This window comes from Crocodylus siamensis, chromosome 2 (assembly GCF_052110815.1).
Source record: "Crocodylus siamensis isolate JL-2025a chromosome 2, ASM5211081v1, whole genome shotgun sequence".
Taxonomy (NCBI): Eukaryota; Metazoa; Chordata; order Crocodylia; family Crocodylidae; genus Crocodylus; species Crocodylus siamensis.
Window position 1 is genome coordinate 141,925,841 of NC_143396.1, and position 8,579 is coordinate 141,934,419.

Below are 8,579 nucleotides of genomic sequence, written 5' to 3' on the forward strand. Positions count from 1 at the left end.
ATCCTGTAGCTAAAGGAACATTTATGCTTGGAAGGACAAGGAGAAACTGTGGGGCTTAGTGACAACTGGATGCACATCTTTTTAATTCTGCTTTTAAATAGAATCTTATAAGATTAGGAGTTACAATTATGTCCCTTAAAACAAATGAGACTTCAATACAGGTTTGAAAGTTGGTCAAATGACCTCTATTCATGAATGTACCAATACAGTTTGAAGAGAGGAACTGCCAAGAAGGTGGTTTAAGGTCTGATGGGCTTACTCTTTAGGGCGTAGACAGAAGTGACAATTTTTGCCCAATCATAGAATTATAGAAATTAAGGGCTAGAAGGGATCTCAAAAGATCATTGAGCCCAACCTCCCTGCTTTGGGCAGAAATAATGCTGAGATCAAATGATCCTAGCAAGGTGTCTGTCCAGTCACCTTGCTGAGATCATTTGATCTCAGCAGTATTTGATCTGGCCACAGAAAAGGGCCTATAGCTTTGACCAAACACAAGTGCACAACTACAGACCATTTAAAAAATAGCAGATCAGGGAAAAATCTGAACCCTCATTGCATGCGGGTTCAGATGAAGATATTTCAAAACATAGCATCTTCTGTAACTTCTGTCTGCCTTCCTAGCAGCTTCTAAGCTGTTTTCAGAATGGGAGGGGGAAGGGAGCAGAGGGAGTTTGGTCCAGTGCTGCCAGGTATATGATTATTATTGTGTTTGTATAATTTCAACCTTGTATGATGTGTGATCAATAATAGTAAAAGTGTTAAAAAAGTATGATAAGTTCTAGAGACAGCTAATTGATTCAGCATATACAAAACCCCAGTCACTCTCAGGGAATCTTAACTGACTTTTGCATTTGCTATCAGCACTTTCTGATGACTGCTTGTCTTGAAATAAATAATTTTTTTAACTTTGATGACCCAGTTCTCACTCACTGACTGCTGTTTTACAGTGAGCAATATAAAGTAAATAATAAGAGTTATTTGCATACTTATTTGCACACTTTTTTTACATTTTTTCAGTGTGTGGTAGTTTTTCAGCAAATATGATAATTTTGAATTTCCAATATGATAATTTCATATTTAAGACCTGTCAATGCTTGTTCAGTCTGGGGTTATTCCTGCCCCTGCTGGAAGGTCAGGCAGATATATTGGAGGGCCCTTGAGGTGGGAGGACTCCAATTCACCCATCCCACCCTTCAGCACCAGCTGGGGAACCCCTAGAATGAGCTCCTCTGCTCCCTTTATCTCCTTCTATTCTGAAAACAGTGAGGGCTCACAGGGAGGAGAGGCCATTGCTAGGGGAAACTGACTGCAGGCTCACAGCCAGCAACTAGATTCTCCTTACCCCTGGAACTATAGTGAACTTCTGTTTGGTCCGGGGGGATTCTTGTAACTCAGAACACTTCCTGTAAAGCATTCTCAGTTACAGTGGGGAGCTGCACTTCTGTCTGTGCCCTTAGTGACCCGAAAGGGTGAGTAAACATTGATGAAATCCACAGATGACAATACACTGGAAGGAGCTTTGACCAGGTAAACAATGTAAAAGGATACCGACTGGTCACACCTCTAGAAAGAAAATAGCATGAGGTATTCCAGACATTCACCTTTGCAAACAACTTAACCACAGACTTAAGAAGAAAGACAAAATTACTTCTCACTTCATTCTCCTCTGTGAGGTCTCTAGCTCCTTATCAAAGCAGAGTAAGGATCTGGATGGAAATAACTTTTGAAATGTTTTCAAGGGAAACACACTTGGAAACATTTAAGAAGAAGCAGTTGTTTTAGCTAGGGGACATAGGTACAGCTTTGGGGGCACTCCCCTTTGCCACCTGCTGGACTGTTTCAAAAACTCAACAGCTGCATGCAACAGCAGTTTTCCAGCCAGGGGGCACTATAGGAGGCAGAGAATGTTTCAGAAGGGGTGGAGGTGGGGTATGGTGGGGGCTCCCTACCACCAGAATTCTGAATCTCTAGCCCTAACCCCCTTGTAAAGACCAGAGAGGTAGAGGGAATTGGGGCTGAAGAGCCCAACACTGGCTGATGGGCAGGCCCCAAATGCTCTAGCAGCTGAAATCAGGGAGTTGGACCTGGTGGCTGCACAGTCTAGCAGGCTGTCATTCAGTCTGCAGACTGACCACCCTGCTGTCCTTCCCTCCCCATGGATGGGGGGGCACAGAATAGAGCACTGTGGGACTCTGGAGGACTTTTTACATATGTAACAGGAGCTGAAATGCTTCAAAATAGTACTTCTTTTAAAGATATACTGTTTTGGAGTGTTCCAGCTGCTTTTGAATGTTTCAAAGGGCATGTGCATTTGTATATCTGGCCCTGTGAAATGTTTCAAAGGTGTTTGAAACATTTTTGTTGTTACTTCTGTCCATATTTTGAATGGATCTTTGTATTATGGTACTTGGAGTGAGTAATCCATTACCAGCCAATTTCTAGTAATTTATAATAATTAAATCCATTGTTCTAGGCCCTGAAGAGAAAGAGGATGAGAGAGATTCTCTGCCTTAGGGAGCTTAGATCTAAATAGACAAGACAGACAAAAAAAAGAACATTAACCCCACTTTATAGATAGGGAACTATGCCACAGATAAATCAAATGAAGACTGAACTACAATTGCATACCTTAAAGACAAAACAATTCCCTTCTTCATGAATGACTCATGCCCCTGCCAGCTGGGGGGGGTGGGGCATGGTGGTGGTGGGAGTCCAGCAGTGGTAAGTGAGGAAGCTCCCGTAGCTGCTGCTGGTGCTGTCAGTGGCAGAGGGGTGGGGTGGTGAGCACTGACCAAGGGTCAGCAACCACCTGCAACTGCTGCCAATGGCAGCAGCAGTGGCCAGCAGGGATTACAGATCACCCACAGAAGCTGCTGGTGGTGCCAGTGGCAGGGTAGCAAGCGCCTTTTTGTAGAGGGTGCACTGCCACGTGCAGGGGGTTTGGCGTGCACCCCTTACGTGACGCCCCTGCTCTTCTCAGTATTTTTTAACCAGTTTAATAAAAAAGTAAAGATAGTGTTTTTTATATTATGACCATGGCTGCAACCGTGTATAACAAATCCAAACACATGGCACAGTCAGCTCAGTCAGCTATGAAGGAGTAAACATCTCTTGAAGCCCTAAAGACAAGCCAAAAACACATTAAAAATACTGTGTTTTGTGGGTTTTCTAAAAGGGAGGATGGTTTTTACCCCAAACCACACCGATGATGTTGCTAGTCAGCAGCCAACTGGGAGAATTTATGTAAACCCAATCCCATTCTTTTATCCAAAGATGACTTCAGGAGGGTGAGAAAAAATACATCCGCCCCCCTATGCATCAGAAAAAGACTGTGGAAGGCTGTGTTCTCAAAAGGAGAAAAGAGGGTTTGGTGGGATACCTTGAATTGATCTTTGTATTACGGTACTTGAAGTGCGTAATCCATTACCAGCCAATTTCTAGTAATTTATAGTAATTAAATCCATTGTTCTAGGCCCTGAAGAGAAACAGGATGAGAGAGATTCTCTGCCTTAGGGAGCTTAGATCTAAATAGACAAGTATCGCAGGGGCACTCTGGTGCCCTGCTCCTATGAAGGGATACAGGTGCTGGTTGCTGGGTCAACCGCAGTTGGTCAGCTGACCAGGAGGGGGCAGGGCCTGGAGTATATAAACAGCCCAGGCTGAAGCCTAGCAGGCAGTTCCCCTCTGGCAGCCTGGGCAGCAGGAGCTCTGCTGCAGCGCAGCCTGAGCATCAGCATGAGCATACAGGGTAGAGAGAACCCTGACAGGGAGGTATGACAGAGAGCCAGGGTGGCACAGAATTTATGTTATAGCCAGTAGGCTTCTTTTGCGTTACAGCCGGTTGGTTTATGGCCTTGTGTTTTGGTTTGGTTGTTTGTGTAATACCAGAGGACTGGGTGAGGCTGTAGGGGTTGGAGGAGGCCTCAGGGGGAGCTCCCCAGCAGAAGGGGGGGAGGTTCCTGGTGCTGCTGAGGGCACTGCATTTTGGGGTGTCCTGACCCTGGCCCCAGTGTGGGCAAGTATCAGGACGAGCCCAGTGGGTGTGGGACCCGAGGAAGGGGTCTGGGGCCAGGTGAGGCCCGAGCGTGAGCCGAGGCCCGAGCGCGGGCAGGCGGGGAGCGTGGGAAGACAGGCCCCAGTGGGGGCACTGTCTGTGCGGGAGAGGCCCCAGAAAGGGGGCAAACCTTAGTTGGGAGCCCGGAGAAGGGCGAGCACGTGAGTAGGAGCCTGGAGAGGGTGAGCATAGGGTTAGAGGCCTCGGAGAGGGCTACTGAGGAACAGTATAGACACGATAACATCCGGAACACCTGAGAGGCTTGGGGCGTGGTATTGGGGTGGAAGGAGCCATGCGACGCCCATAGGGTTGGGGCACCAGAACCTATTTGTAGAGAGCAGGGACCAGAAGGGCAAGAGCACCGGGTCCAAGGAGCCAAGTGAAGGCAGCCTCACATGAATATATTAGAACCATCAAAGTCATGGCGGGCGAGAACGAGGGTGCTAGATGGGCAACTTGGCACGGTAGGGGTGCCAGGAGAGATCACGGCTGTTCCTAGGGTCCCGCGCCGTGACAACAAGACAGACAAAAAAAAAAAAGAACATTAACCCCACTTTATAGATAGGGAACTATGCCACAGATAAATCAAATGACTTCAGGTCAGTCAGAAGACTGAACTACAATTGCATACCTTAAAGACAAAACAATCCCTTTCTGTGTGAATGATTCGTGCCCCTGGTGGCTGGGGAGGCATGGTGGTGGCGGGAGTCCAGGGGTGCTAAGTGGGGGAGCTCCTGTAGCTGCTGCTGGTGCTGTCGGTGGCAGAGGGGTGGAGGTGCTTGCTGGTGCTGTCAGTGGCAGAGGTGCCTGCCTCCCTTAAACACCTTTGGAAAGAGCAACCTACAACACAGTATACTGTCTCACATGGACATCATCTCCAATTTTCTTCCTCTGTCTTCCTGTGTCTCTCTCACTCTCCCTTTCTCAAACTGAAATTAACGTTTTTTTAATTAAAAAATGCAGTACATCAGTCTATCTGTCTTCTAGCTTGCTAAGATTTCAGGTACAATACTAACCTCTTGGCAAATAACCCAGACAAATATTCACATGTTCTTCCTGAAGCACACAGCCTCAGCAAAGTGTTCCCAGGAGAACCTGCATTTCTTCAAGGCCTCAGCTGTGATTGTGGCTTCTGGAGATGATAACAACATTTGATTAAACAAAAGCTTCTGCTTGGCACAGCTTGTGGAACCACAGTACAATCACAACCCCATACTCCTTGTTACTCTTGACTGATTCAACAGGGGGAAAGCTTTTCTGTTTGTAAGACTCAGTTAAGTTGGAAGATGCTATCATATACTGCCATATTAACTTAGGACCGAGGAAATGAAAAGCATTTTGCAAAACTACCAAGATCTTCTTTCTGTGATTATTTATTGAATACTGCTGCTATGCTGAGATCTATACAAAAAGTTGGGACAACAGCATGTGCTTCATTATTTTTGGCCTACATTTCCTGTGGCAAGTTGAGTGCTTTTCTGGTTAGCACTCTGAAAAATCAGTGGCAAATGATTGCTTAGAAGGAACATGCATGCATTTTCCCTACACATTTTGCCATAAGGCACATCAATATCCATTTTAAAGGTAGGAAAATTATTTGGCCCAGCTTATTTTGTAGGAGGCCTGTAATAGGAGATCATGAAATAACATGGTAGTGATAAAGGTGAGGAGAGGATCCTTTCAGTGCTATACTTATTTTTTAGGTACCTCTATCCACAGCTGAACATTGGGTGGGGGTACCTCTATCCACAGCTGAACATTGGGTGGGGGTGGGAGTGGTACCTAAAAATGTACTGTATAGATACAACATGTTTATTAAGTACTGGTCTGTAATAAGTGTGAGAGTATCAAAGCTCAGCAAAAATTATGCAAATCTCAGATTTCACATGAAGGCTCTGTTACTTCTATTCTGACCCCTTTCACTCACCAGAAATTGCATTTTGCCTGAGATATCTACAAGATAGTATTACCCTTATTAAAAACATATGGAAATGTTTTGTCCAGTTTTCGTGGCAAACTCCTTTTTCTGCTAGTAATGCTTTGAAGTTTGAATGCTTAAAAACAGAACTACATTTTTCTGAATGACCGTGGATCAGTGTTTTGTTTGGAACCTGAGTAGCCCCAATGCAAATTTTAAAGTTATTTTAAATTTTGTTCATTTTAAAAAACTTTGAAGAAAACTAGAAAAAGCTCAACTTTTAAAGTAATTGAATATTGTTTTTATATGTTCAGATGCCTCGGCTATGTAGTATGCTATAAAGATGTCTTCACTTCAACAAAGTGCAGTAAAATCCCAGTGGAGACAATGCATTGTATTTTTTTTACTTTTGTGTAGTTAGTTAAGGTAAGCCCTAGTAGCAGAACAAGCAATGGGCAACTGGGGAACCAGCCTCAGGTGAATAGCAGCCATATACACTGCCCTTGCAGCTGGTACAGTTGGCTAGGTTCCTGCTGCTACACTTTCTGTGAGGAGACAGACCTTGGATTTTATGCCTCTAGTAAACCTTATAATCCTCCTGGGTTAGGAACAGACATTCAAAAATCCAGAGCCTGAATTGATTCAATCTTTGCAAGTTAGTCTAGCCTGCAAAGCTTGAACAAATTTGGAGGTGGATAGACATTCCCTTTTCATTCCAGAAATGCAGGCACATGCCTACAATGGCTCAGGCTAGAAGCTGGGGCGAACTGCCCCTCCTTCCTTTCCAAAGTGCTGAGCTGAGAGGAGGCATGGCCAGGCCCTGGCAGGATGCATTAGGGAGGGTTCCACCATTCCTGAGCTGCCCAGCAGGGAATGTTTGTCACCCCTAACTCAGTGTTTATCAACCCATGAAGAAAACAACAGAGGAACATTCCCAGCTATCTGTTGATTATATCTTTGATTCTATCTTTGTCCCATGTGCCACAACTCAGAGGTAGCCAGCCTGTGGTCTGCCAGCTAATGCTAAGAGGTGTCTGTGAGGGATGGGGGAATGCCTGCTTAGCAGAGAGTGGAGAGAGGGGGAGAGAGCAGAAGCCAGGCACATGCCTGCAGGGACTGCTGGAGCTGCAGCCAGGGAGCAGAGGGGTGGAGCTAGCCTTGCTGTGGAGCAGAGAGCCCCACCCAGCCCAGCCCAGATTGCAGCTGGGATTCTGGGGGAATCTGATTTAACTTAAACCAGCAAGGGATCTGGGACATAAACCGGTTTGAGCCAAACCAGGTGCATCTCAAAACAGATTCAACCAGGTGTATCTCAAAACAGTTTCAGCCATTTTCAAACTGGTTTATGTGCACTGAATACCTGTTCTATTAAAGGTTTAACCAGTTTCTGGTCACTTAAATCTATTTATGTCTGTCTTTAGAGTTTAATTAGTTCATTTGAGATAAAAACTATAATGCCCTATCTCCATTTGGACTTTATATTGAGGTAAAATGTAGAAGGACACCTATATTTTGACAGTGAAGATATAGCCGTAAAACATGTCTCTAGACTTCACACTTCATGCTTCAACAAGGATGTGGAAAAACTTGAGAGCATCCAGAGAAAAAGCCACCTGTATGATCAGAGATTTGCAAGGCAGACCATACAAGGAAAGGCTGAAGGACTTGCACCTCTTCAGCCTAAAGAAGAGAAGGCTGAGAGGGGTCTTGGTAGCAGTTTACCATTACATCAGGGGAATACATCAAGAGCTTGGTGAACAAGTGTTCATGAGGGCACCCCTGGGGAAGACCAGGAGTAATGGATAAAAACTCCTGGAAGACTGCTTCAGGCTCAATTCTAGGAAAAACTCCTTCATAGTCAGGATGTTTAGATTGTAGAACAAACTCCCTCCAGAGGTGGTGCAATCACCTACCCTGGAAATCTTCAAAAGGAGAGTTGACAGTCACCTCCCTGGGGTCATCTGACTCCAGTTGTCTCTTCTGCCTAGTGCAGGGGGGCTGGACCTGATGATCTTGTGAGGTACCTTCCAGTGTCTTACAATCTATGAATCTCTGAATAGATTAAAAATGAATAGCCAAAGCAGTTATTTTTTCCAGTCTTTGTGTAATAATTTTTCTGGTCTTTGTGCTGTGATAGGTAACAGCTCCAGCCTAGTGGTCTGAACACAGTGCTTAATAGTCAGGAGACTGACTGGCCTGAATCCCCTGCCTTTTATTTTGCTTGGTTGCTTGCATTTGGGCAAAGTGGGTTTCTTGCATTTACCACTCTGAGTGGCAGCATTTAACACCTGTTTACAGGGGCAGATACAGCAAGGGTGTGTGGCACGGTCTGTCATGCAAGAATCTGGCTGGAGACCCTGAATTCATGTGCCTCCAGAGCCCAGAGGGTGAGTGCTGCCAGTGTTTGCCCTTCCCCTTTCTTCTGCTCTCTCCTGAATTCAGCAGCATAGAAAAGGAACAGCAGCAGGGCTTCCAGGTAACATCAGGCTATTAATATGAACTAAATAGCAGAGAATTTATTGCCAAGGCAGTATCTCAGGGCAGGAACCAGTGTCCAGTGAAATTCATTTCTCTTGACCTCACTAGACAATGGATCAAGCCCTAATT